General features: G+C 32.0%; 1 protein-coding gene and 1 long non-coding RNA gene across 4 annotated transcripts in view; both read left to right on the top strand.

Annotated features, from left to right (window-relative positions):
- LOC109603327 (neuroligin-1) overlaps positions 1-21644 on the top strand; it is a 579545-nt gene that overhangs the window by 418102 nt on the left and 139799 nt on the right. The window lies entirely within an intron of this gene.
- Positions 12967-13583, top strand: LOC126265449 (uncharacterized). The gene is made up of 2 exons (XR_007547931.1): positions 12967-13271; positions 13332-13583. It is a non-coding gene; the product is annotated as an uncharacterized LOC126265449 (long non-coding RNA).

Below are 21644 nucleotides of genomic sequence, written 5' to 3'. Positions count from 1 at the left end.
GGAAAACTGGGCTTTTTAGTAGGACATTGGTTCTATGTCTTGGTATGGTGAGAGAAACACAGGTTCTTAAATTAAATTAAAATTTAAATCTGTATGTATGTATAAGTATGGATAAGAAGCAAATTCGTACAATTTTCTTGTTCCGCTTCATAACTATGCACGTCCACACGTTCCACCATTGAGAATTGCGGAAGCTGAAGGAACTGGCGTACGAAAGACTGCCTCATCCACCATACTCACTAAACCTTTCGTCAACTGATTATCACTATTTCAAACATTTCGACAACATCCTGTACGAGAAATGCTTTAAAAATCTAAATGATGCACAACACGGTTTCATCGACTGCGTCACCTCCAGAACCCCGGGGTTCCTTTCCACCGATAAAAATAAGCTTGTTTCTCGTTGGCAAAAATGTATTGACCCGGATGGTTCTTATTTAGATTAATAAAGTTTTGTTTAAGCTGAGATTTGTGCAAATAATTTTTAAGGTTGAAAACTTTCTTGACTTAATTTTCATTCCTGGCTTTTAAAGGCAAATTTATTTGCAGCCAAATGATAAGGTGGATAAATGGGTTAACGTGATATTAAAGAAGTAGGATTTTATGTACCTATTTATGTTAAGGAACATATGAAGAATTCCTCGTAAATCTGTTTTACGACAATAATTCAATTGTCAATGTTCATTTTATTAAAATTACGAAAATATGCACTACAAATTCTTTTATGATTTTATTTGGAAAATAACGTTCCCATTTTAAAGATCCCGGAAATATTTTATTGAGATAAATTTCCTGTTCCTGCCCAATAGATTTAACTTTAAATAGACACAATATATATTTATAAACTAATACATCTTAGTTAAAAATTAAGAAAACATTTAGAAAACAGGGCTTTTTAGTAGAACGGTGGTTTTTTGTCTTGTTATGGTGAGAGAAACGCTGCTTCTTGAATTAAGTCTTGGCACGTTAAATCCAATGTTGGCTAGTATATAAAAACAATCAATTTTGCCATGTAATATATTGACAAGAAGCTTTGCTGACGTTTTTTCTCTTCTTACTAGCAGTGAGTCCATAGAATGTTCTTGCAGCAATAGATTGTGATCGGTGTTACGAACAGGGTATACATTGTTCTTACGTAAGCTCAAGTACTTAGGGTATCGTCGTTGAATAGATTCCAGGCTAATTTGATGGCAAGTGTAAATGAGATTCCAGACAATACTGCAATACTCCAATTTGTTTCGTACTAGTGCAGAAAACAGAGTCTTTAATGCAGCTTGAGAATTTAGCAATTTGCAGTTTCGTAAGACAAATCCCAAGATCTTGGAAGCTGATGTAGAAACTTCCATTATTTGTGGCACAAAAGATAATTCGTTGTCAAATAAAATGCCCAGATCTTTACAGCAATCCTTTCTCACCAGCATGCATCCATTTATGTTGTATGAAAATTTGACTGACAATTTACGTTTGGTGTAACTTACAATAAAGCATTTCTTTACAATTAGCTGGAGGTTGTTACTCTGACACCATGCCACCAAAGTGTCAATATCACTTTGTAGAGTAAGGTCTTGCACAATACTCTCGACTTATTAATATAGCTTCAGACCATCAGCATAGGCTAGACTACAGCATAAAAACAAGTTCAACAAGTCATTGATGAATAAAAGGAATAATAGGGGTCCCAAGTTAGACCCCTGTGGTATGCCAGAGGATGCAGTGTAAGTGTGAGATCTAAATCTGTTCTGGTTGACGTAACAAGTTCTGTTTCGTACATAACTCTCAATTAAATTAATAAAACTGTCACTAAGACCAAAAGTATCAAGTTTGTTCAACAGTACAGCATGGTCAATGGTATCGAATGCACGTGAAAAATCTGTATAAATGACGTCCATCTGACTTTTACGATCTATTGACCAACTTATATCTTAAGTCATACCTGTCTAATTGGTGGTGGTGGACATGTCTAACATAAAACCATGCTGATTAAGAGAAATTTTATAAAATACACTTTGATAATTGACAGAACATAACACCTGCTCAAATATTTTAGAAAAATTACTTAATAGATAGGTCTGTAATTGTTAAAATTAGACTTATCACCTTTTTTGAATACTGAGGTAATTTTGGCAGTTTTCTATATAGTATGGAAAGGTATTAGTTTTCAGGGACAAATTGAAAATAATTTTAATAGTTTCAAAAAAGTAAATTTGCAATCCTTGATCTAACAATTTACATAATAAAAATAAAACGTATTAATGAGGTCCTGTGTTACGGTTTAATCTGGATGACGGTGTATTTACAGTTTCCCTCGGTTTATGTATTCGGGATTCGATTTAATACGAATACATATTTGCTAAACATATATTAATTTGTTTTATGGTTCGCCAATAAATAAATAATTGAATTTCGAGTTAAACGAAGCGAAAATAAAATGAAATATATTTCGTATTGTACTCGTTTAATCATACATAATTCTGTGAAGTTGGTTATCCACATGTGCATTATTGTTTTATTTATTTATAAAATTAAATTCTGTATCGATTTTAATTCGTTACCGCAGATTTACATTTACTTTAATAATGAATTTTGTAATTTTTATTCAAAATGTCAATGTGTCCTATATGTAGGGGGTGAAAATTTAAGCTACAATGCGGGAAATGCGGAAAATGTGCTTCTGGTTTCGGCCTGTTACGACTGAAGTGTTACATCCTAGTTTCAGCGGAACAACATAAGTAAAAGTTCCTCTCGCCTGTAAACTTCACCAAAACCGCTTGTCAGCGACTCGACACTCAAAAGTCTGCTGCTAATCGCTTTAAATTTCATTAAAACTGCTTTGAAGGAAATTACCTTGGTTCTTGTTTTAACTGTTTTAAAAATTTCACAAATTAATCCCTTGCAGCTACTTAGCGACGGAGAAAGAAAGCTCACAGTTTCAGTGAACATACTTTATTGATTTTTAAAAACTGGTACTAGAGTAAATGTACATAAAAATGTAAATTTACATAAAAATATTGATCAATATGTCTCCATAACATTCATTAACTCGTCTTGTTATTGATTTAATGAGGTGACCAACTTCATACTGGGGTTCCTCATTCCATGCAACAAATTTACTTTGGAATGATGGAAATAGTCCAAAGCAATCCTCTCAATATGAGTTTTAGCATTATCCTAATGGAATTTGTTATTTGAAAGAGTCTAAACAAATGAGGTAACAAAATTTAATTTATGTGTAACTGGGCAAATCCTGAAAATAATAAAATGTTTCCAAAATAGGTGATCAATGTTTAGTAGCAGACAGAATACGTCAAATGATGACGAAAATCTAAATAAACTTTTTTTCTAACTTCCCAAGGAAAATACCGCCCCTTAAATTTAGTTTCAGAAATTGTTTTTCTCTCATATTTCCGTAACCTGTGGTTCAATTTGGTATATATTATTCTAAAGTACATACAATTCAATGTAAACTTTTTATAAAGATACAGTAATATAGATTCTGGGGGTATTCCCCTCTTTTTCTCGCCCTATTATCTACGCCACTAATTATTTATTAAAATTATTAAGCTTTACAGATTCTTTGCACAATTTAGAAGAAAAAAGGTACTTTTGAATAATTTTGATTAATGCAGCATTTTTGAGATATTTCAGTTTTAATTTCTTCTAATGAAACGACGCTATCAGAAATAGCTTAGTTAGTATATATTATGTTAGGTTAGATTAGTTTATATTAGGTTAGGTTAGATCAAGTTAGGTTAGATTAAGTTAGATTACGTTGATGAAAATCCTAATTGAAGAAAAAATATAGATCACCAATAATCATCCTGGTAATTTGACTGGAGATATTTACGAATTCCTAAAAGATATCCGTTTGGACAATGGTCAGTAAACCATCATCTTTTAGATCATTGACATTCATACATTCTTATCAAAAATAATTTTCAGTGATGAGACAACTTTTACCAGAAATAGTTTTCCTAACGTACTTAACTAACTTACTAAATTAGGTTAGGTTAAGTTTGATTAGATTGTATCATGTTATGTTAGGTTAGGTTAGGTTAGTTCAAGTTAGGTTAGGTTAAGTCATGACAGAGAAGGTTAGATTAAGTTAGATTACGTTGATGAAAATCCTAATTGAAGAAAAAATATAGATCACCAATAATCATCCTGGTAATTTGACTGGAGATATTTACGAATTCCTAAAAGATATCCCTTTGGACAATGGTCAGAAAACCATCATCTTTTAGATCATTGACATTCATACGTTCTTATCAAAAATAATTTTCTGTGATGAGACAAGTTTTACCAAAAATAGTTTTCCTAACATACGTAACTAACTTACTAGATTAGGTTAGGTTAAGTTTGATTATATTGTGTTATATTATCTTAGGTTAGGTTAGGTTAGTTCAAGTTAGGTTAGGTTAGGTTATGTCAGAGAAAGTTAGATTAGATTAGATTACGTTGATGAAAACCCTAATTCAAGAAAAAATACAGATTACCAATGATTATCCTGATAATTTGACTGGAGATATTTACGAATTCCTAAAAGATATCTCTTTGGACAATGGTCAGTAAACCATCATCTTTTAGATCATTGACATTCATACATTCTTATCAAAATTAATTTTCTGTGATGAGACAACTTTTATCAGAAATAGTTTTCCTAACATACATAACTAACTTACTAGATTAGGTTAGGTTAAATTTGATTAGATTGTATTATGTTATGTTAAGTTAGGTTAGATTAGGTCATGTCAGAGAAGGTTAGATTAGGTTAGATTATGTTGATGAAAACCCTAATTCAAGAAAAAATACAGATTACCAATAATCATCCTGGTAATTTGACTAGAGATATTTACGAATTCCTAAAAGATACCCCTTTGGACAATGGTCAGTAACATTCATACATTCTTATCAAAAATAATTTTCTGTGATGAGAATTTTTACCAGAAATGGTTTTCTTAATATACATAACTAACATATTAGATTAGATTAGGTTAGGTTAGATTAGATTATATTATATTAGGTTAGTTTAGGTTTGGTTAGATTATATTGTGTTAGATTAGTTTATGTTAGGTTACATTAGGTTAGGTTAGTTCAGATTAGGTTAGATTAGGTTAGACTACATTGGTGAAAACCATAATTTAAGAAACATTACAGATTACCAATAATCATCTTGGTAATTTGACTGTAGAAATTGATTGATTGATCTCCCTCTCCCTTTCTCTCTCTCTCAGGATCAATGTGAGAGAAATCACAATTTGTTTCTTTTAAGTCAATAAACCATAATCTTTTAGATAACTAAGTATGTTTTGTCCTCATATGCACAATAAATTTGGTAAAATTGAACCATTAGATCTATGTGTTCATAAAATATTAAAATACCTATCATGTAGCATCGCACAAAGCAAAAGTTAAATAAATTATAAATAGTTTCATAAAATCTTTAAAGAATTAATTAATTAATTAATCTGTGCCAACAGATTAATATGCTCCTAAATATAACTAACATTAATTATCTTTCACCCATGAATTAGTTGGAGGTAATTACATTATGTATGAAAAAAGTTCTCATCCACTTTGATGAATAATTCTCCTGAATCAAATTAACATGTACATTTCCACCTGCAGCTTTCCTTTAATAAATAATTGGCACCTAATTGATTTCGAAGAAGTGTCGCTCGAATGCATTTTGCATTCTGAAACGTACCGTGTAAAACATGAATTATGCATCGGGGTGTAATGTATATTAATGTATTATATTTTACCACCCCTGGGTCGGCCGTATTTACATGCGGCGCAATAAAATTATGATTAAATGTGAAACCGTACAACATTAGATAATCAAAGAGAAAAAAAGACTTGTTGTTGCTTCGTGCACGACTGTTTAACATAGTCTAACTAAAAGTACTATTATTTTACGCCCGAGGCAAGCTCAAAGAGCACAAAGCCTGTCACAATAAGATAATTGCAACTAAAATTTGCATTCCCGACCAAAACTTACCGAAACCGACAACTAAATGATTTGAAGTTTAATCTGGAAGTTTACTTTGCCATTCTAAATTCCCCTTAATTAAATCCTCTTGCTGTAGTTTGAGAAAACAATTTTTTTCAAAACCCCACACTAGACTGCGAGCGTTCCCGCACAATGGAATATTCCCTTTTGAATGTGAAACGCTAGATCGTGAAATACTCGCATGCTAGTCTCATTATGTAGTTGTGTAATATACGCTTGGGATAAACAAGGAGGGGGCGCAAAGGAGGCCGGCATAAAAGGAACAATAAGGACAATGGTTTCAAGAGGCTCGACGCGGGCATTATGCTGAAATATTCATTGGTGCCGGCTTAGTTTTGGTTTATTTTTCGAAAAGTTTTTCCTCGCGGTCAGGTGAGCCCCGACCATAAAGGTGAATTCGATGGGACGCGTCCCGGGCCGTTGCTGCGGAAGTCGAGGGTCCTTCCAATTGGGATTTTACTTCCCCCGGGCGTTTTATCCGTTGTCGCGGGGACAATTTCGCCACAATTATAAGACGGTGATGCTCAAATACTGTTCGGGATGAACGTTAAAAATATAATATCCTTTAAGTTTGAAAGCCTTTTTGTATTCTTATACTATCTCTATATAAGAAAAAACAAAAACAAATATAAGAAATGTGGGACAATAGGAAGTGGAGAAAGCCACAATAAAATGCAGCACAGCACACAAACACACACTAAAACAGAACATCTGTAAGAATTATTGTTATATCTTATAAAAATAAGAGATGAAGGGCAAAAATAAAATTATTGGTCGAATAAAATGGCAAAAATAAAATAAGGAGAAACAAACAAAGATTTCTTTGATATAAATGTGGAACAAGCTCGAGGGTTTTGTTAAATTCTTTAAATATAAAATACTATAATAGTATCATAATAAACATACACTTTAAGATATATGAAAGTAATATAATAACAGTAAAAGTAACAGTTTATTTTCTTTGAGATTCGTTTGTTACACAAAATATTCTCAACTTTTAAAAGAGTTTTACTACATTTTTAAAAGAGAAACAAACTGTTAATTGAACAATTTTTACTTAATTCCTTTAATTTTGTACAAAATATCTTTAATGATTATAAAATATTGAAGTTTTTTCAATAAAAAGTTTTAAAATTTTTAATTTTAGAAAAAAAGAAGAACGTTTCTGAACTCTTAAGAAGTGTTTCACAACATTTTTTGAGTCAAATTAATGGTTTTTACGTAACACCTTTATTTCTGTGCAAAATATCTTTAATTATCATAAAAAATTGGAACCAACACACTAAAAAAAAAATAAAATTTTAACTTTTAAGGAATACTTCGCAACATTTTTAAATGAGAAATAATGTGTTAACTGAACAACTTTTATTTATTACTTTTATTTCTCGACAAAATATTCTTAATTGGTATAAAAAATTGAAAATTTTATAATAAAAATTTAGAATATTTAATTTTTAAATAAAGAAAAACTGTTAAGAAGTGTTTAACAACAAAGTGGAACGTTTCCGAAGTCTTAAGAAGTGTTTCACAACATTTTTAAAGTAGAAATATTCTGTTAACTGAACAATTTTTATTTTATCCTTTTATTCCTTTACAAAATTTCTATAATCGATATAAAAAAAAATATATTTTACAATAAAAAATTAGAATTTTTAACTTTGGATAAAAAAAAACGTTTCTGAGCTCTTAAAAAGTGTTTCACAACATTTTTAAAAGAGAAGCAATGTGTTAATTGAATAATTTTCATTTAATTTGCTTATTTTGGTACAAAATTTCTTTAATCTTCATGAAAAGTTTAAAATTTTATATAAAAAACTCGAATTTTTAATTTTAGAACTTTTTGAAAAAAAATCACCATACTTCAGCAGTTTTTTAGCAGATATTACATTAAAAAAATTAAAATTCTTAATTTTGGATCGTGGAAAAGCTATTTTAATTCTTAAGAAGTGTTTCACAACATTTTTAAATGAGAAAAAATGTTTTAACTGAGCAACTTTTATTTAATTCTATTTCTGTACAAAATATCTTAAATGGATACAAAAAGTTGATGATTTTACCATAAAAAAGCAATTTTTAATTTTAGAATAAAGAGAAAAGTTTCTGAACTGTGTTTCACAATATTTTTGAAGAAGAAATAATGTCTTAATTGTATAATTTTGATTTAATTTGTTTATTTCAGTACAATATATCCTAATTCCTAAAAAATTGAAAACTTTATATTAAAAAAAATGAATTTTTAATTTTGTGACGTAAAAATACTGTTCTAAACTTTTAAAAGTATTTCACAACATTTTTAAATGAGAAATAAAGTGTTAACTGAATAATTTTTATTTAATTCTTCTATTTCTCTACAAAATACCTTAAATGGGTATAAAAAGTTAAAGTTTTACAATAAAAAAATTCAATTTTTAATTTTAGAATTAATAAAACATTTCTGAACTCTTAAGAGGCCTTCACAATATTTTTGAAAAAGAAATATTGTATTAATTGTATAATATTCATTTAATTTATTTATTACAGTTAAATGTCCTTAATCATCATAAAAAATTTAAAATATAAAAAAAATGAATTTTTAATTTTGTGACGTAGCAATACTTTTCTAAACTTTTAAAAGTGTTTCACAACATTTTTAAATGAGAAATAAAGTGTTAACTGAACAATTTTTATTTAATTTTTCTATTTCTGTACAAAATATGTTAAATGGGTATAAAAAGTTGAAGATTTTATAATAAAAAAATACAATTTTTAATTTTAAAATAAGGAAAAACGTTTCTGAACTCTTAAGAGGTGTTTCACAATATTTTTGAAAAAGAAATAATGTATTAATTGTATGATTTTCATTTAATATATTTATTCCAGTACAAAATGTCCTTAATCATCAGAAAAAATTGAAAACTTTATATAAAAAAAATGAATTTTTAATTTTGTGACGTTGAAATACTGTTCTAAACTCCTTAAAAGTGTTTCACAACACTTTCAAATGAGAAATAAAGTGTGAACTCACAAATGTTCTCAATATGTTTGAAATTGAAATAATGTGTTAATTGCAGAATTTTCATTTAATATATTTATTTCAGTACTAAATGTTCTTAATGATCATAAAAAATTGGAAATATGAAAAAAAAAATGAATTTTTAATTTTATAGAAATACTGTTCTAAACATTTAAAAGTATTTCACAACATTTTTAAATGAGAAATAATGTGTTAACTGAACAATTTTTATTTAATTCTTCTATTTCTCTATAAATATCTTCAATCGGTTTAAAAATTGAATATTTTATAATAAAAAAACAGAATTTTTAATTTTAAAACAGAAAAATGTTTCTGAACTCTTAAGAATTGTTTCACAATTTTTTTAAACGAGAATAATGTTCAATAAATAATTTATGTCTGAAGAAATTACATTTAATCATAAAATATTGAAGTTTGTACTTTAAAAAACTAGAATTTCTAATTATAAAACAGGGAAATACTATTTTAAACTCTTAAAAAGTGTTTCGCAATATTTTTAAAAAAGAAACAATATGTTAACTAAACAATTTTTATTTAATTCTTTAATTTCTACATAACATAATAATATCTTTAATTAGTATAAAGAAAAATTATAATTTTCAATTTAAAACGAAGAAGTCTCAACATATTTAAATTTTAAATAACTCTTTCAAATCTATGCAAAATATGTTTAACTCTTAATTTAACATCATAGATCCAAATCATTCTTGGATTTATCACTTCATCATTATTTTTAACCAAAAAGATGTTCAAAACTATATAAAAAGTTTTCAAATAATAAAATTTATTTAAATAAATCATTATTTTCTACTGATTTTATATTACTATATAAAATAGGAAGTTTAAATTTGTATTCATGTTTCCAATATTTTATATCATGTACCTTTTATTTAGTATATTGAGGAGGAAGATTAAATTTCCGTTCAATTGAAGGTCAGCAAGTTTCGGTTGAAGTGTCAATCGAGCCGGCGGTCACTCAAAAGGCGGCCCAGTCAGCCAGAATGCGAAATCCGTGTAGCAAGGCAGCACCGCATTAAATTTGACATGGACAACTTCCATCCCGGTTCACAATGCGATACACCTGATATTATTAGCGTGATTATCCCCAACAGCTGTTATCTGTGCACGGCTGTTGACTTGGCACCGACATCAATATGGCAATTGTACTGAACACAATGCCCCTTATTAGTAAAATTAATCATGGACGATACAAGTGGACGCAAATCTGGTCAAAGCGAATTCAAGAAGGGTTAATTTTGTATTTTGCGGTCGCACCGCCCCAAATTAACTGGCATGCGGTTTGTTATTTCAAATAACGGATAAACGGATTAGTTAATTTATCAGTCGGTTTGTTTTATTTAACGTCGATTTATAATCAACCGTTCATTTCGGAGCTTTTGTGCGTCGTTTTTAACCCGAAAGCGATTAAAATTATTTTAATTGGCCCAATAATCGTTCAGCCTAATTGATATTACTGAATTACCGTGAGCCATTTTGGGGGACCTTAATAAAAATTAATCTCGCTTAAACGCCGACGTTTCAGGTTTGACGGCTTCGCACCTTTTTCCGCCGAAAAATCGTCCCTAATTTTAAAACAAATTACGCGTGTGCGTAAATCCATCATAAATTTCGGGCCGGATAATTTGATGGTGTAGATTTCCTCCAAGAAATAAACATTAGGGGCAATTTTGGGGTAGGCTGTAATGGAGCCGGGCCGAATGTGTGCGCCTTAAAAGGTATCAAAGCGAAATATGCAAAGTGTATCGCCGCTAATGAACGCAGAACCGTACTGAAAGGAACTTGGTGTTTTTGCAGTTTGCACCCCTGGGGGACGTTTGAAGTGTTCGAATTAAAATCCTGTGACTAAAGTAAAGGCAAAAGAAAGTGTTGAAGCAGTGTTTGTGTCTGAAGCTTCGTCGATATTTTTTAAAGCTGCCAACCACACAACATGGAAAGACCTAATCGTAACGTAGTAACGTGTTTTATTTGATTGGTATCAAGTTACCAATTTCAGTAGAGCCAGCTCATTTAATGCCACACTACCTGATAGTCAGCAAGTATTTTTGTGTGTCTCCTCTCGAAATTCATTTGCATCTAATTGAAAGAACTGGATTAACATGCACAAGGTAAGACATCAAACTTTTTGTATGGTTGCAGCAAATAAAATCGTTCCAATTGCTTTGATAGAAACGACGTGTGGTTCTGACCAAGGTCGTGAAGCAGGGTAAGAAGATCAGGAACCAAAACTTCGCGTACTCCCAGCGGCAATCCGAAGAGTGCTCCAAAAAGTTGCAGAACTTATGTCATGTGAAGAACAATCTCGTTCCCAAACAAAATGGTGACAAAAAGGAGGAGAATGTTCCCAAACCCAATGATTGCAAGAAGGAGGAGAAATGACTTATTAAAATGATTGTGTAATAAAATGTGAATTCATAATTTAATGGTTTAAATAAAACATTAGTTAATTCAAAATTCCTTGCTTTATTTTATTTAAATCGAATTTTTTTATCTATACATAAACCTAAATAAAATTGTTGTGTCTCTTTGTAATATTGAATAACCCTTTTTACCATACCAAAATAACATTTTTTATAATTTTTGTCTCTCTCTCTGTCTGTCTGTTTGTTCCGACTAATCTCTGAAATGGCTGGACCGATTTTGACGGGACTTTTGTTGGCAGGTAGCTGATGTAATAAGGAGTAACTTACGCTACTTTTATTTTAGAAAAATTCGTTTTTTTTTTAGAAAAATAAAGTAATGTTGCAATGTCCAAGTACTGTCCAGTACCACGTGTAGCTCATGCGCATGTCACCACAAGGCTGTCACGTCGGGCGCCTCCCACCACTTCTCCCACCAACGATTGATTGATAGTTGGATTTGATTGATGGGTATCTTTTATAATTCCACCGATCCATTCTTCTTATCTTATCTTAATTCAAAATATTTTGTTACATTTTTACTGCTTTCCTTTTTTACCTTTAAGTAATAATTATAAATAATTATAAATTATGTACATTTGTGTTTAATATTTAGATTTACATTGAAATTGATAAATTATTTATAGGTTATTTTATTTAGTTAGTAACGTAGATAGTTGTTTTTTTCTAATATTTAGTTATGCCTAAAAGAAAGTCAAATCTCTCTAAAAACATGAGAAAGGCCAAAAGCCAAAGATTGCGACGTGAAAATGAATCTAAACAAGATAGGGAAAGTCGTCTAACAAATTGTAGATTACGAATGTCCATGTCTAGATCGAATGAGAGTAGTTCTGAGAGGAATGAACGATTACAATTAGATAGAACGCGTCATTCATTGTTAAGGGCTCAAGAATCTTTGGAATCTCGAGATCACCGTCTAGAAAACGATCGTATTCAACACACCATCGGACGAAGTCCCGAGTACAGCTAGTTAATTATAAACGAAGTCAGATTTCAACTGTCAGTGAAACTTTTGACAATGACAATCTAGGAATTTGTTCTTTCTTCATAATATCCATGTGTACCAATTTTACCAGTTACGATAGTGTCATTTAATGCCGTATTACCCCATCGTCAGGAAGTATTTTTGTGAGCCTCCTCTGGAAATACATTTGCATCTAATTGAAAGAATTGGATTAAGATGCACAAGGTAAGACACCGAGTTTTTGTATGATCGCATCAATTACTACAATCGTTGAAATTGCCTTGGTAGAAACGACGTGGGGTTTTAATCAGGGTCATGAAGCGAGGGCAGAAGATCAGACACCAAAATGGCGAGTACTCCCAACGACAATCCGAAGGGAGTTCCAAAGAGGGGCAGAATTCATGTAAAGTGACGAACAATCTCGTTCCCAAACAAAATTATAGCAAAAAGGAGGAAATTTTTCCCAACACCATTGATCGTAAGAAGGGGGAGAAATGACTTATTATTAAAATGAATTTACAATAAAATATGAATTTACAATTTGTCCATCTCATTTCTTTATTATTATTAAATTTATTTAAATTTGATTTCTTATTAATTATAAAGGAAGTCAGTCCTCATCCGTCAATGTCACACAAGTGAAACTTTTGACAATGACAGTCTAGGAACTTTTTCTTCCTTCATAGTACCCATGTGTGCCAATTTTCAAAATTCCGAACAAAGAAAAAAGTTACCAGTTACCATAGTGTCAGTTCATTTAATGCCATATTGCCTCAACGTCAGCAAGTATTCTTGTGTGTCTCCTCTAGAAATCCAGTTGCAACTAATTGGATTAAGATGCATAAGGTAAGATACTAAGCTTTTGTCTAGTCGCATCAAATATAACCGTTGTAATCGCTTTGGTAGAAACGACGTGGGTTTTTAACAAGGGTCGTGAAGCGGGGCCAAAAGATGAGACATCAAAACGGCGCGTACTCCCAGCGACAATCCGAAGAGAGTTCCAAAATGTGGCTGAATTCCTGTAAAGTGACGAACAATCTCGTTCGTAAACAAAATGATTTCAAAAAGGAGGAACATGTTCCCAACACCAATGATGGTAAGAAGGAGGAGAAATGACTTGTTATTAAAATGATTGTATAATAAAATGTGAATTCATAATTTGTCATTTCATTTGGGTTCAAATAAAACATTAATTAATACAAAATTTATTTTATTTGAATTGGATTTTTTGATTAATTATAAAGGAAGTCAAATTTCAACTGTCAACGACAGGCGAGTGAAACTTTCGACAACGATAATCTAGGAATTTCTTCTTCCTTCATAATATCCACGTGTACCTATTTTAAAAATTCCGAATAAAGATAATAAAAAAAGTTATTAGTTACGATAGTGACATATTGCCTCAACGTAAGCAAGTATTTTTGTGTGCCCCCTCTAGAAATCCATTTATATCTAATTGAAAGACTTCGTTTAAGATGCACAAGGTAAAACACTAAGCTTTTGTCTAGTCGCATCAAATACAATCATTGTAATTGCTTTGGTAGAAACGACGTGGTGTTTTAATCAGGGCTGTGAAGCGGTGCCAAAAGATCAGACAACAAAACGGCGTGTACTCCCAACGACAATCCGAAGAGAGTTCCAAAATGTGGCAGAACTTATGTAAAGTGAGGAACAATCTCGTTCGTAAACAAAATCATTTCAAAAAAGAAGAAGATATTCCCAACATCAATGATTATAAGAAAGAGGAGAAGTGACTTTATAAAAAAATATGAATTCGTAATTTGTCATTTTACTTTGGTTCAAATAAAATATTAGTTAATTCAAAATACCTTGCTTTAATTCATTTAATTGGGATTTTTTGGTTAATTATTAAGTCAACTGTCAGTGTCATAGAAATGAAACTTTTGACAATGACAGTAAAAAAATATTTAATTCCTTCACAATATTCATTGAGTATCAAGTTAGAAGATTCCGAATAAAGACAATAATAAAGTTATCAGTTACGAAAGAAAAAACCGAATTAAGATGCAAAAGGTAAGACACCAAATGTTTGTGTGATTGCATCAAATATAATCGTTGTAATTCCCTTGATAGAAACGACGTGGTGTTTTAACCAAGCTCGTCAGGAGGTGCCAGAAACTCAGACAACAAAACTGTGCCTACTCTCAACGACAATCCGAAGAGAATTCCAAAAAAGAACTGAACTCATTCGAAGTAGCAAAAAATCTTGTTCCTAAACAATTTGGTGGCAAAAAGGAGGAGAATGTTCCCATCCCCAATGACCATCAGGAGAAGAAAAAACTGATTGTAAAATTATTGTATAAATAAATAAATTTGTAATTTAACGCTTTGGTTCAAATGAAACATTAGTTACTTAAAAATTCCTTGTTTTATTTCATTTAATTAATTGTAAAGGGTCTTCGACTGTCATTGTCATAAAAATGAAACTTTTGACAGGGACAACAAGGAAGCTTTCCTTCCTCCACTTCCATTGTGTACCAATTTTAAACATTCCGAATAAAGCCAGTAAAAGATTTTTGTTGCTCCGACGATAAATTAAAATGACTTATCTCCCTCCGTTGTTTTTTACGATACTCCGGAAGACGGAGGGCCCTAAATTTGACGGTTGTAATATAAGTTAAACGTGGTTTGGCTAATGCCAGCCAGTAAACTCGGATGGCTGCCTCTAAATGCATTCGGATAATGAAATAACAGCTTTTTATTGTCGGATAAATTGAATAAAAGGAGTACGTGGAGGGCTTTTTAAAGAAAGCCGCAAAATAAACGGCGTTTATTAGGACTTATGCGTATCTAGACACACGCGGCGGTGATAAAACAATACGGAACAATAAAAATGAGTTACGCCTTCGGAGGAAGGTGAGGAAGTTGGATTTTTATGGGGCAGTTTGACAATTTAATAAAACCAACACAACACCAATTAACACCACGATATATTTTATGTTTACGGGTTGAACCAAAAAATGACCTCGCAGCTTCTTGATTGTGGTGCAGCTGAAGGATACTAAGCTGTCGCTTAACCTAAACTGTCAACAGTCAATCGCAACATTGTGTGTCATATAATAACCTTAATTCCGTCGTAATTGTCGACTACGTTAAAATTTTAATGATGATGGAAATGTATAACAGTAAAATTCCAACAATTTCTACTTAGTGACGTAGTAAAGTATTATCAGATCAGGCGTGCACAGCTTCGCATTACTTTGTAAAGTAAATTGCATCGCTCTTTATATCCTGACGGAGCAATTTCTATGGCACCATTTAGCACATTACCATTAATTGCCTGTTTACTTTACCCCGGCAATTATTTCACACTCTCACAAATCCACTTTGATAACAGCGGCCGCACATTTTTATCTCGGTAATTGAATTTTAATATTCGTGCATTCGCATTAGGTCCACGCGAATAATCTCGAATTACGTTCGTTTCGTTCATAAAACAATTTCACTTGGAATTCGGGACAGACAAGAAAATTCCGCCGCACAAAAGTTACAAAAGGAGTTGTTAAAAAGTATGCAAATGCTGTGTTGCTTTTTGTCCCCGCCGACATAAACTTCCAATTCAAATTTTTCGCATGTGGGGGCTTTTCGGGGGACGCGGATTTGTTTCGCACCGCGGCCGAACGGCCCCCGAAAACTGAACTGTCGTAAAGTTTAACGGCGAAAACGTAACATATTCGGTCTTCGACTTTGGTGAATTATGCAGCTACCGTTGGACTCGACGGGATTGCAGTCCGATCCGGTGTTATGATGGTGCCAATAAAAGCGATCCGGAATTATTTACAAGTTGTGAATTTTTCATCGACGTCAGTTTTGATGTTTTCATCGATAGGGCTTGCTGGATTCTAAAAGAAACTGTTTATAACTCTTCGTGTTTGGATAAATCATGTTTCTTCCTAAGTAGTTTCCATGATGACCTTACTGACTTTGAATGTAAGGAGAACTGTATAAGTGTTGTTCCTTTCTAAATAGTTTAAACGATGACTTCCTTGTCCTTGAATCAAAAGGAAACTGTATTAATATTGTTCTTTCCTAGGTAAATCTAGAGAACAGCATAGATCTGGCTTCCTTCTAAGAAGATACCTTGATGACCTCATTGTATTTTAAGCTGTAAAGAATTGAGTTCGTAGTCTTTAAATTAAGGAATAACTATATAAATATTGTTCTTTTTTAACTAGTTTCCATGATGACTTCGTTGTCCTTGAATCTAGAGAAAACCATATAAATGTTATTCCTTCCTAAGAAGTTTCCATGATTGTCCTTGAATCTCAAGAGAACTGTATAAACGTGGTTCCTTTCTAAATAGTTTTCTTGAGGCCCTCATAGGTTTTGAATCTAGGACGAACTATAATTTCCTTTATGATCTTGTTGCTCTTGAACTTGGAAAAACAGTATATGTATTATTCCTCTCTAAGGAGTTTCCATAATCAATTGGAAGTCTTTAGATCTAGAAAAAACTATATAAATATTCTTTTTTAAGGAGTGTCCATTGTCCTTGAATCTAAAGAAAACCATATAAATGTTATTCCTTCTTAAGAAGTTTCCATGATTGTTCTTGAATCTAGAGAGAACTGTATAAACATGGTTCCTTTATAAGTAGTTTATTTGAGGCCCTCATAAGTTTTGAATCTGGTAAGAACTGTATAAGTAATTTCCTTGATGATCTTGTTGCTCATGAACTTGGAAAAACTGTGTAAGTATTGTTTCTTTCTAAGGAGTTTCTATGATGAGTTGGAAGTCTTTGGATTTAGGAAAAACTATATAAATACTCTTTTTTAAGGAGTTTCCATGATGACATCGTTGTCCTTGAATCTAGAAAAAACATATAAATATTGTTCCTTTCTAAGAAGTTTCCATGATTGTCCTTGAATCTAGAGAGAACTGTATAAACGTGGTTCCTTTCTAAGTAGTTTCTTTAAGGCCCTCATAGGTTTTGAATCAGGGAAGAACTGTATAAGTAATTTCCTTGATGATCTTGTTGTTCTTGAACTTGGAAAAACTGTATAAGTATTGTTTCTTTCTAAGGAGTTTCCATGATGAGTTGGAAGTCTTTAGATCTAAAAAAAAACTATATCAATATTCTTTTTTAAGGAGTGTTCACGATGACATCATTGTTCTTAAATCTAAAGAAAACCATATAAATGTTATTCCTTCTTAAGAAGTTTCTATGATTGTCCTTGAATCTAGAGAGAACTGTATAAACGTGGTTCCTTTCTAAGTAGTTTCCTTAAAGCCCTCATAGGTTTTGAATCAGGGAAGAACTGTATAAGTAATTTCCTTGATGATCTTGTTGCTCCTGAACTTGGAAAAAATATATAAGTATTGTTTCTTTCTAAGGAGTTTCCGTGATGAGTTGGAAGTCTTTAGATCTAAAAAAAAACTATATAAATATTCTTTTTTAAGGAGTGTTCACGATGACATCATTGTCCTTAAATCGAAAGAAAACCATATAAATGTTATCCCTTCCTAAGAAGTTTCTATGATTGTCCTTGAATCTAGAGAGAACTGTATAAACGTGGTTCCTTTCTAAGTAGTTTCCTTAAGGCCCTCATAGGTTTTGAATCAGGGAAGAACTGTATAAGTAATTTCCTTGATGATCTTGTTACTCCTGAACTTGGAAAAAATGTATAAGTATTGTTTCTTTCTAAGGAGTTTCCATGATGAGTTGGAAGTCTTTAGATCTAAAAAAAACTATATAAATATTCTTTTTAAGGAGTGTTCACGATGACATCATTGTCCTTAAATCTAAAGAAAACCATATAAATGTTATTTCTTCCTAAGAAGTTTCCATGATTGTCCTTGAATCTAGAGAGAACTGTATAAACATGGTTCCTTTCTAATTAGTTTCCTTGAGGCCCTGATAGGTTTTGAATCTGGGAAGTACTGTATAAGTATTTTCCTTGATGATTTTGTTGCTCTTGAACTTGGAAAAACTGTATAAGTATTGTTTCTTTCTAAGGAGTTTCCATGATGAGTTGGAAGTCTTTAGATCTGAAAAAAACTATATAAATATTCTTTTTTAAGGAGTGTCCACGATGACATCATTGTCCTTGAATCTAGAGAAAACCATATAAATGTTATTCCTTCCTAAGAAGTTTCCATGATTGTCCTTGAATCTAGAGAGAACTGTATAAATATGGTTCCTTTCTAAGTAGTTTCCTTGAGGCCCTCATAGGTTTTGAATCTGGGAAGAACTGTATAAGTAATTTCCTTGATGATCTTGTTGCTCTTGAACTTGGAAAAACTTTATAAGTATTGTTCCTTTCTAAGGAGTTTCTATGATGAGTTGGAAGTCTTTGGATTTAGAAAAAACTATATAAATACACTTTTTTAAGGAGTTTCCACGATGACATCCTTGTCCTTGAATCTAGAGAAAACCATATAAATGTTAGTCCTTCCTAAGAAATTTCCATGATGGTCCTTGAATCTAGAGGGAACTGTATAAATGTGGTTCCTTTCTAACTTTCCTTGAGGCTCTCATAGGTTTTGAATCTGGGAACAACTGTATAAGTATTAACCTTTCTAAGGAGTTTCCATGATGACATCTTTGTCTAAAGAGAACTATATAAATGTTTTCCTTGCTGAGCAGATTTGATGATTGACATTGAATCTAAGAGAACTTTATAAATATGGTTCCTTACAAAGTAGATTCCTCATATTTTTTGAATCTAGGAATAACTGTATTTGTAATTTTACGGATAATCTTGTTGTTTTTGGATCTTGGAAGAACTGTACCTTTCTAAGAAGTTTCCATAATGAGTTTGAAGTCTTTGAATTTAGGAAGAACTATATAATTATATATATGGAGAATACCATATAACTATTGTTCCTTCCTAAGAAGTTTCCATGATTGTCCTTGAATCTACAACCTTGTTGTCTTTGAATCTGTTAGGAACTGTACTCTCCAAAGAAATTGCCTTGATGACTTCGTTGTTTTTAAATTAAATGTTAATCACGAGAGTTTAAACGTTTCATTTAAAACAGAAATTCTTCCCGATGTAACACAAATGCACAAAGGCCGCAGAGCGACAAAGACAAAACATGTGTCCGAAATGGCACACTCATCCCAACTCCGAACAAATGTGTGATTTACCGCACATAAAGGCCTTAGGCGAGTGCCAACATTTGTTGCATTGTTTTTTTTTTTTCTGTACTAGTTAATTATCTTTTTGTTAAAATTTTAATACACTGGCACAGTTCCAAAATTACTTAACGTTCCGGCCTTTCTTTTTCCGTAAGCATTATATGTTTGACAATGTGGCAACAGAACCACGCCAAACGATCATTTGTACACGTGATATTAAGATTTTTATTGTGGCAAAACCGATGTGCAAGCCGTTTTGGTTGTTTTAACGACTTGTATCGGCGTTATTACTCGCATAATTCTATTAAAATTGCTCGTTTAACACACTCCGGCAACGCAGGAAAGGATTATAGTCCATAATTGGCTCGGGTACCTACATAATGATGTTAAACGCTCAATAAAATTCACATTCGAACGAAATTGTAAGGACCACAACAACAAAATGCAAACAATAATCCACTTCAGCCGTTCACAAGCAATTTTGTCCGGCTTAAAGCCGAATTTTATTTTTAACTATAGGGGTGGAATTTTATTTAACGTCGCCCCGACCACTCGTCACAGTGAAATAAACACCCGAACGTGGAAAAAATCGAAGCCTTGAGGTAGTTTGCACCCCATTCGATCGGCGGCGGTTTGGCAATAACAGAAATCGGGGAAATATCGGCCCCGGTTGACAAAGGCGTGTAACAACATCTGCGGCAAGTGAACTAGTGAAAACGCGACGTAATAAGGAGAAAATTGCCGGGAACTTACCACTGGTTCCCGTTGCCACTACTCGTGACAAATATATTGCGACGGTTGTTGATGTGGTTTTATTTTTGGCGCCGTTTTGTCGTAGAAAATTAAATTTTAATCCAATTTTGGCCGCACATGGCGGCCGCACCGGTTCCAGTTTCATTTCCTTACACGTACAATTATATCTTAAACAAGCACATCAAACATAATTCGGAGTTAACTAAAGGGTGTGAAACTGTAAAGGCGGTTAAAGAGACTACGTTGAAAAAATCCCCGAAATAAACTCCTTTTTTATTACATTTTTTCTAAATAATCACATAATGTACAGCCATTTAACTTCTCACTGTTCGCGACAAGAGAACTTTCACCGGCTTAAAAACTACAAGAACTTTTCCCACCTCCTCCGGGAACGTAATGAAATATTAACTTATTAGGAATATAAATTATTCAAAATGACTTCCAGAGAAAACGTCTCTTTTGTAAGTTAGTTAAGTGATGTAGAACTTTTCATCCTTTTTAAACATTTTCAAGGCACGCGGAACGGTGGACTTTTATTTTTACACCGAGCTAAGCAACTAAATTAACTAATTACCTTCAAATTTTTACACTTTTCACCGCCGACTTTTGAGCCGTCAAGTTTTACTACTGTTACACGTATTATCCATGAGCTATTTGTTTTGGCTCAGTCCTAAGTAAATGTTTGATATCGCAAAGTTGGACTGATAAAAACCAACAAACTACAGTTACACACGCATGTAACTTTAACCTGACCTAGATATTATTAATATTTAGTGTGTTAATAATAGTCAATTGCTTTTGTTAAATTATTAAATCAAAGAAAATTGCCCCTATAACTTTAATTGATAGATAAATCATCGTTCCAACTTAGAATTATACTCGAGTACATCAAATATTAACCTATTACGGAATAATAACTGATTAAAAAATTTAAGAAAAATCAATCTAATGAGACTATCGACGTTTTTTTGTGATATCTTATCCTAGACGAACTGAATCTGACGTCTTAGTTCATATGGGGTGCTGTAAATCTGTTAAGCGTCGCCCCATCATATCCCACACATGTTCGATTCAGGAAAGGTCTGAAGATCTGGATGGCCATGGCACTAAATTCACTTTGGAAGCTTCTAAGAAGTATAATGTATTCCTGGCAATATGTGGACGGGCATTATCTTGCTGAAAAATTAGTTCGAAATCTCTTCTTATGTAGGGAAGAAAATAAGGGTCCAAAACGTCATCTACATATCGCTGAGACAAATTTTAATATGTTATAACATTTTTACTTACTATCACCTCCACGTATATATTTACACATATTTTTGTATATTTGTCTTAGTACAGTCTTATTAATTTAATTAATAATG

The sequence above is a fragment of the Aethina tumida genome, chromosome 4, assembly GCF_024364675.1.
Source record: "Aethina tumida isolate Nest 87 chromosome 4, icAetTumi1.1, whole genome shotgun sequence".
Lineage (NCBI taxonomy): Eukaryota > Metazoa > Arthropoda > Insecta > Coleoptera > Nitidulidae > Aethina > Aethina tumida.
This window is presented reverse-complemented; position numbering and strand designations above follow the sequence as displayed.